The sequence below is a fragment of the Palaemon carinicauda genome, chromosome 9 (genome assembly GCF_036898095.1).
Source record: "Palaemon carinicauda isolate YSFRI2023 chromosome 9, ASM3689809v2, whole genome shotgun sequence".
Lineage (NCBI taxonomy): Eukaryota > Metazoa > Arthropoda > Malacostraca > Decapoda > Palaemonidae > Palaemon > Palaemon carinicauda.
Genome location: NC_090733.1, coordinates 63,535,760 through 63,544,329, shown reverse-complemented (window position 1 = coordinate 63,544,329; position 8,570 = coordinate 63,535,760).

Below are 8,570 nucleotides of genomic sequence, written 5' to 3'. Positions count from 1 at the left end.
ATATATATATATATATATATATATATATATATATATATATATATTCATATATATATATATATGTGTGTATATATATACATATATATATATATATATATATATATATATATATATATATATATATATATATATATATATATATATATATGCCTCTGTATACACACACACATATATATATATATATATATATATATATATATATATATATATATATATATATATATATATATATAGCAATGTCTGTGTACGTGTGTGTTTGTTCCCTATAGAAAGAGAGATTAGAGAATATACATGATAACTAAAAGTGTATTCTTATAAAAAGTTTTCCAGGGATGATAAGTTCCCCTAAGTGAGCTATGGGGGCAGACTCCACAGCCTCTTAAAACTTCAAATATATCCAATTTTACATAAAAACTAATATTCTATTCCTATTAAAAAAAAAATCTGAGGAAGTCGATGGAAGTTTTCACAAATCTCTTAAGAGGGCTATGGTGCACAGAACCTCGCACACTTTAAACCTGAAATATATACGATTTTATGTAAAAATATAAAACCGTATACTTAGCAAACATTTCGGGGAAGTCAATAGAATTGGTCCTGAATCTCTAAGTGGCCCCTTAAGGGTGATATGGTGTGCAGAATCCCACCCACTTTAAACCTCAAATATATTTGATTCTATGTAAAAAAAAAAAAAAAAATGAAAGGATATACCGGTATTTATAAAAAAAAAATCAACCGTGGTCTTGAATCTCTTAGAGCCCCCTTAAGGTGTGCAGAACCCCACCCTCTTTAAACCTCAAATATACAAGAATCTATGTAAACACTAAAAGGATATACATATAAAAAAATCGTTAAAGTCAATAACAGTGGTCTTGAATCTGTAAGTGGCCCCTTAAGGATGCTATGGTGTGCAGAACTCCACCTACTTTAAACCTCAAATGTATACGATTCTATGTCAAAACTAAATAGATATACTCGTACTTTTGAAAAATTTTCGTTAAAGTCAATGGAAGTGGTCCCGAATCTCTAAATGCCCTCTTCTGGGTGATATGGTATGCAGAATCCCACCCACTTTAAACCTCAAATATCTACAATTCTATGTAAAAAAAAAAATCTAAAAGGATAAACTTATGTAAAAATATCGTTACAGTCAATGGAAGTGGTCCACAATCTCTAAGTGCCCTCTTAAGGGCGCTATGGTACGCAGAACTCCACCCACTTTAAACCATAAATATATACAATTCTCTGTAAGAACTGAAACCTTATACATATGAAAAAAAAAATCGTTAAAGTCCCGAATCTCTAAGTGCCCTCTTGAGGGTGTTATGGTGTGCAGAACCCCGCTCTCTTTAAACCTTAAATATATACAATTCTATGTAAAAACTGAAAGAATATACTTATAAAAAAAATATTAAAGTCAATGGAAGTGGTCTTGAATCTCTAAGGGAGCTATGGTGTAAAGAATCCCACCCACTTTAAACCTAAAATATATACGATTCTATGTAAAAACTGAAAGCGTATACTTATGAAAAAATCTCGTTAAACTCAATGGAAGTGGTCTTGAATCTCTAAGTGCCCTCTTAAGGGGGATATGGTCTTCAAAACCCCACCCACTTTAAAACCTCAAATATATACAATTCTATGTAAAAACTAGAAGAATTTACTTATGTAAAAATTTCGTGAAAGTCAATGGAAGTGGTTCCGAATCTCTAGGTGCCCCCTTAAGGGTCATATGGTGCGCAGAATCCAACCCACTTTAAACTTCACATATATACGATTCTATGTAAAAACTAGGATATACTTATAAAAAATTAGAGAAAGTCAATGGAAGTGGTTCCGAATCTCTAGGTGCCCCCTTAAGGGTCATATGGTGCGCAGAATCCAACCCACTTTAAACTTCACATATATACAATTCTATGTAAAAACTAGGATATACTTATAAAAAATTAGAGAAAGTCAATGGAAGTGGTTCCGAATCTCTAGGTGCCCCCTTAAGGGTCATATGGTGCGCAGAATCCAACCCACTTTAAACTTCACATATATACGATTCTATGTAAAAACTAGGATATACTTATAAAAAATTAGTGAAAGTCAATGGAAGTGGTTCCGAATCTCTAGGTGTCCCTTTAAAGGTACTATGGTGTGCAGATCCCCACCCACTTTAAACCTTAAATATGAATGATTTTATGTAAAAACTAAACGCGTATACTTTGGTAAAAATTTTGTGGAAGTCAATAGAACCGGTCCCGAATCTCTAAGTGCTCCCTTAAGGGCGCTATAATGCACAGAACCCCACCCACTTTAAACCTCAAATATATACGACACTATTTAAAAATTAAAAGCTTATACTTATGTAAACATTTCGTTGAAGTCGATGAAATTTGTAACGAATCTCTGAGTACCCACTTAAGGGTGTTATGGTGCACAGAACCCCAAACACTTTAAACCTCAAATATATACGATTTTATGTATAAACTAAAAGCTTATACTTATGTAAAAATTTACAAGAAAGACAATGGTAATGGTTTGAAATCTATAGTGCCCCTTAAAAGAACTATGTGTGGGGAAGAACAATCACCTTCTTAAAAAATTCAGATAGAAGGAACATTAATGCCACCAAAATGGCAGCTATGCCTGAAGAAGACGAAAACCAGAAAAATTCTTGCCTTGAAGTTAATCAACAAAGAATTGCAGCACTAAGATGTCAGGAATCGACAAAAAAAAAGAATAACTTGACTTCAGGCTAACCAACAAGGAATGAATGATTGTTCAGTGAAACCAACAAACACAAGATGAAGTAGATAATAATCACCATATGGATATAGTGAAGCATGCAAAAGTTAGGTCACGTCCGTTTAATGCAAAACAATGTCATCTTGGTGCCTTCACCTATGACCCAAAACATGGTAAGAAACAGAAAAGATAGTGCAAATTGTCTTGATGTCACAAAAAATTGTAATCACCGTGATGCTGTGAAATGGAAGAATAACTCTCCTGGATTGTGTTGCAGTGGAAGGAATGTTCGGCTGACTTAGTTACAAATATCCCTTTCACCTTATAGGATATGTATCATCTTCACAGTTGTACCGTTTTCACAAATGAAATATTGGGCGACAAGAGTATCTAAGAGTTAAAAAAAAAAAAACATGTTTCAGAATAAGTCATCATAGAGATAACTTACTTGAATCGACCAGTAGCATATACTGACATTGCTTTCCAGCTTACACCCGGGCAATGCCGTGTATCTCTGCTTGTGTTTCATAAGTCAAAAGTGAAGGATCCGGTTCAAAGGACCACTCATGTGAAGAATTAATTTTCATTATTTGCTGAGTGGGAACTGTTTTTTTTTTTTTCCGGGAATGTCTCCCTACACCATATTTCAAAGATCAACAGGGGAGGAAAATGAGTACTAACCCTCACGGGCACACACATCCTGGTAAATGCTTTGAGGAAAAGTGTTCTCTGTCCAGAGGCCAGAAATCTCCATATGTGAGATAAGCAATTTGGTGGCCTACTTTAGCTTTGTCATTACTAAAGCCCTCTGTACTCTAAACTGTCCAAGGGACCCCAGTGAGATGCTGGACAGGAATTTTACGTTATGAATGGTAACAATGGCAATGAAGGGAGCAGGGATGCATTAAAGTATTAATGTTAAAGATAACGATCTTTGCCTTCGAAGCACTGAGAATGAATACTAGGTCACTCGCTAACACACTATTATTCCATTGAATATATCGAGTATGCTATCCCGAGATTAAATCTTCACATTACAAACATAATCAATCAATAAAGAGGGTAGAAATGCGACAAGGTGTAATTAACCTAATCTAGTTACTTTATCAAAAAATTTACAATGTCATACTGGACATTTTAACATCAGCAAAAGAGGTTAAAGCACACACAAAACGGAATAAAAGAAATGTAACTCTTAGTAAATTAAAAGATAATCAAAATATGAGTGACTTGAGGTCTGTTGCAATGACAAATGGTTAAACTGAGGTCGGACACATGGTCCTGTGACCCGATACTGGTCTACTCTGTGATGGCAGGAATTGTAAACGAGATTTATACGCACAATCCCAAACGTCCAAGAATTACTCGTTTTATTATCCGATATCTTATAAAATCACCTCATTTTATATTCCCATTAAATATTATTTATCATACACTCCATTTTATCTTGCTATATTACTTTTATACATTTTGTTATTACCTTGTCACGCCCAGATTTCACATAAATACTTGCTCCGGACAAGTTTCCCATTCTGGTTCATTCATGTTTACTCTCTAGACTCCATTGCTTTTCCGTTAACCAATCACGAAAACATACGTATGGAAAGTGTGCACCAGGGGGTTAATATTTCCAAACCCCCACCTTCTAACAAACCCTTTTCCGTGGAAACCTTTGTCCAAGTCAGGTCTTTGTTAGTTCAAGTGATGTCTTTTTGCGTATTTTACGATGAAAGTCTTAGAAACTTGTAACAACTGCAGTACTCCATAATTGAAAGTATTTCGGTGAATTCCAATGTAGATAATTTTCTTAAATCTCGTAATGTAATAGCACAACTTTTACGGTGTTCAAGTGCAGTACTAAACTAAGACAAAGAAGTTAAGACGTTACAGACTCAAAGTCACAACGCCCCGGTGACCAACAAGTTTCGTCGTCGCTGTCATAAAAGTAAGTCATTCATTTCTTTAATTTTAGTGTGTTAGTTTTACTATTTTGTTAGCGTGTGCAGCTCAACATTACCGCTTGCCAGTGTGGAGAATTCCTTTTATGTTCTGAGTGGGAACTTAGTCCGGGAAAGTCTCCTTATGACAGTTACATAAAGTTCAACAGGGGAGGATAATGAGCACTTACTCTCGGGGCACAAACGCCCTGCTAATACTTTACTATCACAATTCACTAACCATCACTCTTAAATATAAAAGGGGGAAATTTACTGTCCAGAAGCCGGAGAACTCCACACGTAGAATATAAGTAATTTATGGCCTACTCTAGCTTTATCAGGTCTATAGTTATCTCACTCTCAGGCTCTTTTCCGACTCCGTCCCAGCTACCCTAGCGAGATGCTGGACAGGTATTTTACGTTAATGTAATCAGACAAAATCCAAAATGGGAGCAGTGATGTAAAGTAGTTTAAAAGTTTAAAGATAAGGATCTTTACCTTCGAAGCAAATATATTAATGCAAAGTTCCTCGCTGTTACCACCTATAGACTTAGGTTTACTCTTTAAATATTGGGTATTTTGTCCCGTGATCAACTATTCAATTCACACATTAAAATAAATGAGGGAGCAAAAATACGAAAGATGTTTAATTAACCTAATATTGATTTATTTCACAAATTTACATTAAAAGAAAACGGACATCTTAACAGCACATTAAATGGTATCAAAAGAAATCCCATTCAAATAATGAAAAACGGTTTAGACACGTGGTCTACAATAATTAATAATCAAAATGGGGTCGGACACGTGGTCCATATGACCCAGAGACTGTGCTAGTCTCCAAGCAAGAAATAATAACGGAAAAATATTTACACACAATCCCTCCGCACACAGTCCAAATAGTGTAAAAGCCAGTTATTCTAAGCAAGTTAAAATTAGTCTAAGCTAAGAAGAAATGGAGGAAAACTAAATGGCCATTGTTTTAGTACCTGCACTCCTTTGAGATTAGTCCTATGTCCGTGATAGCTGTTGACCTAGTCGTCGCACTAATTGGCACTTTGCACTCTTGCCTGGCTCACCCCAAAAATTCTCACTTTGGCTGCAACTATGGTATACCAGGGTCCTCTTCTTCTCAATCTCTCCGACCGGCAGCAATCTTTTGTGAGTCGAGTTTTGGGAGAGAGGGGTGGAGGTGAGCCAGAGGTGCACGGGTTCACTGACCAGGCAGGTCAGTCGTCCAGGCCGGCTTCTAAACGAATGGGCCGACACTAAGGTCGAGGAGATCACCTGGCTTCACCTTGCCAAACAAGTGACGGTCATGATGCGCGCGGTAATCCATTGTGGGGGCCATATCGGGACTTCAGGACAGGGCAATGTATTGTTGTAAGGAGTGCAGAGGAGGCAGGATTTTGTACTGAATACTTTAGAGAAATCTTGCTGCTCTAAGGGAGTTTATATATACAACCATCCTACCTATTCTGGCTTGCTAAAAATTAATAGTTTAAATGATTAATCAGCAATGGACTGGTGCGATGGGCATACATCTTAAAATTAACAAACCTTAATTGGTATTGAGAAATATAAGATGCATTAATTCAGCAGTATTGAAATTTATATCAAAATTCAGTTTAGGAATTTAATCTCGACCCTTGTAGTTTAAGGAAAGAACCAACATACGCCGGGGTAACTAAGGCCCTCTGTTGTGCGTATCTATGCTGTGACGTAACGAGCATGGCGTGCGCCAGTGTCAACAAGTTTTAGTTTAGAATAGTCGTCCCTATGTTTTGCTAAAGAAAATTGAATGTAGGAGAGAACGTTTAAGGGGTAGCTATAGTATTAGTAGAAGAGGGCTAAAAATACGATTGAAAGAGTGAAGAAAATTCTGCACAGCCAGTGCATACGAGCTTGATGTTTTATTTTCCTGTGAGTGTAAGCGAGCCAGTGGCAGAACAAGAACCATTATATTTAGAGTTGCTAATGTTATCGTAACATTACCTGTTAGAGTAACATTGCTAATGTTAGCGTGCGCAGCTCAATATTACCGCTTACCAGTACATACGAGCTTGATGTTTTATTTTCCTGCGAGCGTAAGCGAGCTAGTGGCGGAACAAGAACCATTATATATATTGTTGCTAATGTTATGAACTTCTAGGCTAGGTTAGGTTGTAAGGACAGTGAGACAAGCGTCACCAAGATCAACTGATACTTTATTCAAATGTGCGTGGGAGTATATTACAAGGTGCGGACGGAAAGGTAGGATGGCGCTGGCGCCAAATCAGATTGAATTGCCCGCCAAAATATATGTTTTCTTACACTTACAAATATACGAATTATGAGTTAACAGAAACATGTAATGAAATAATACTGTGGAGAATTTTTTAACGGTTACGTTCTGAGTGGGAACTTAGTCCGGGAAAGTCTCCTTATAACAGTTACACAAAGTTCAACAGGGGAGGATAGGAGCACTTACTCTCGGGGCACAAACACCCTGCTAATACTTTACTGTCACAATTCACAAACCAACACTCTAAATACAAAAGGGGGAAATTTTACTGTCCAGAGGCCGAAGCACTCCACACGTAGGATTAAGAATAATTTATGGCCTACTCTAGCTTTGTCAGGTCTATAGTCATTTCATTCTCAGGCTCTGTTCCGGCTCCGTCCCAGCTACCCCAATGAAATGCTGGACAGTTATTTTACGTTAATGTAAGGTAGACAAAATCCAAAATGGGAGCAGTGATGTAAAGTAGTTTAAAAGTTTAAAGATAAGGATCTTTACCTTCGAAGCAAATATATTAATGCAAAGTACCTCGCTGTTACCACCTATAGACTTACTTAGGTTTTCTCTTTAAATATTGGGTACTTTGTCCCGTGATCAACTATTCATTTCACACATTAAAATAAATGAGGGAGCAAAAATACTAAAGAGGTTTAATTAACCTAATATTGATTTATTTCACAAATTTACATGAAAGAAACGGACATCTTAACAAAGGCAAAAAATGGTATAAAAAGCGATGCAATTCAAATAATGAAAATGATGAGTTAGACACGTGGTCTGCAACAATCAAAATAGGGTCTGGCACGTGGCCCACGTGACCCAGAGACTATGTTAGTCTCAAAAGGCAAAAATTTGTATAGAAAAAATATATACACACAATCCCACCGCACACAGTCCGAATAGTGTAATTAGCCAGGTACCCTATAAAGTTGAAATTAGTCTAAGCTAATAAAAAATGGGGGAAACTAAATGGCCATTGATGTAGTACCTGCACTCCTTTGAAGTTTAGTCCTCTGCCCGTGATAGCTGTTGACCTGGTTGTTGCACTAATTGGCACACTGTACTCTTGCCTGGCTCACCCCAAAGAATCTCACTTTGGCTGCAACTAGGTACACCAGGTTCCTCTTCTCAATCTCTCCGACCGGCAGCAACAGGACTCGTTGGTGAGACACGTTTTGGAAGAGGGGGAGCGAGGGGTGAGCCAAAAGTGGCCGGGTTCAATGACCAGGCAGGTCAGCAGGCCAGGGCAGCTTTTCGTAGAATGTGGTCGACACTATGGTCGAAGAGATCACCTGGCTTCACCTTTCCAGACAGGTGAAGAGCTTGATGCGCATGGTAATCCATTGGGGGTGCCATATCGGGACTTAAGGACAGGGCAATATATTGTTGAAAGGAGTGCAGAGGAGGCAGGATTTTGTACTAAATACTCAGATAAATCTTGCTGCTCTGAGGGAGGTTATATATACAATAATCCTACCTATTCTGGCTTGCTAAAAATTAATATTTAAAATGATTAATTAGCAATGGACTGGTACGATGGGCATACATCTTAAAATTAACAAACCTTAATTGGTATTGAGAAATATAAGATGCATTAATTCAGCAGTATTGAAATTGAT